Source organism: Branchiostoma floridae, chromosome 11 (assembly GCF_000003815.2).
Source record: "Branchiostoma floridae strain S238N-H82 chromosome 11, Bfl_VNyyK, whole genome shotgun sequence".
Lineage (NCBI taxonomy): Eukaryota > Metazoa > Chordata > Leptocardii > Amphioxiformes > Branchiostomatidae > Branchiostoma > Branchiostoma floridae.
In genome coordinates, this window is record NC_049989.1 from 17,456,527 (window position 1) to 17,457,911 (window position 1,385).

At 37.1% G+C, this 1,385-nt stretch overlaps 1 protein-coding gene across 1 annotated transcript in view; it reads left to right on the top strand.

The window, feature by feature from the left end:
- Positions 1 to 1,385, top strand: part of LOC118425293 (uncharacterized protein PB18E9.04c-like) — an 11,868-nt gene that overhangs the window by 4,596 nt on the left and 5,887 nt on the right. The window lies entirely within an intron of this gene.

Consider the following 1,385-nt stretch of genomic DNA (forward strand, 5'->3'; position numbering starts at 1 on the left):
CAGATAGGGCATTATACAGGTAAGAAAGACCTTTTTTCTCCGGTAAGAGACCTGACAGGGTATTATACAAAAGAGAAAACCCACTTTCCTCTGCCTAGAGGCCATATCGGTTTTGTACAGAAGAGAAAAGCACCTTACTTACCTGTATAATGCCCTATCTGGTCTATAGGCAAAGGAAAGACGCCTTACTCATCTGTGCGGTGTCTTACCTGGTCTGTAATCAAAGGAAATACACGTTACTCACCTGTACGGTGTCTTACCTAGTCTGTAGTCAAGGAAACACACCTTACTCACCTGTACGGTGTCTTACCTAGTCTGTAGTCAAGGAAACACACCTTACTCACCTGTACGGTGTCTTACCTGGTCTGCTATAAAAGGAAACACACCTTACTTACCTGTACGACGTCTTACCTGGCCTGTTATAAAAGGAAACACACCTTACTTACCTGTATTGTTGTCATTTATTAAGAAGAGAAAAAACAATTTGTTTGTAAATGTTAATAAAGGTACATTTTACAATGGAAATTTTCTACGTCATAACTAAATGTTATAAAACATTTCCTTTCTGTACTCAGAAGAGGAGCCCGCTTGTGCCATGTTCCAACATTTTATTAGGCTATTGATAGCATGTGGTCACATTTTACTGCACATAAATAATGCAATTAATATTGTTTATGTGTCAACTTCTTCCAATACTTTAAAAATATTTAGGAAGTGAAACGAAATACATTTTTGTATTTGAAATAAGTTTGTACACACTGTAACAGATACTCATCTAATCAAATCCTCATTGTAACAATGTTTCTGTGATAAATAAAGATAAGAAAAGTCCAGTTTGGTGAAGAGTTATTATTATAATGTAAATAGTATTGTTAATAATAAATAGCTATGTTTTTCTAGTATTGGTTACCTGCCCCTATTCAGGTTTATAACACTAATGTGTCTGAGCCTTTTGTACATTAATTGGGCACTCAGGTGAATCAATATCCAAATTTGCACTAAGTTCCTCAAACCTGGGTAATAATAGCATAGAAAAAATGACCACATTGTAAATATCAGTCAGATGATAGCACTATGAAATGAAAATCTTGTTCAGAATTCACTCTAAAATGGTTGTATGAGAAGCTATGCTACAACAGTCCCTCCCGCGATACTTATAGAACAGTCCCGCAAGGAGGTCACATGACTAGTGCCCGCCATTTTGAATTGCTATAGTTAAAGTATGGTAGTATCGTCGCCGTACATTTTGACCAAAAACAGGGACTTTAAATGCTTGTAAAGCACGGAAACTCCGTACACATCAATGGGACACCATCTTGAACATGTTTGTGGCGGTAGGTTTAGTAGTCGTTGCGCGACGGCCGATATTTTTGTGGATATAGTGG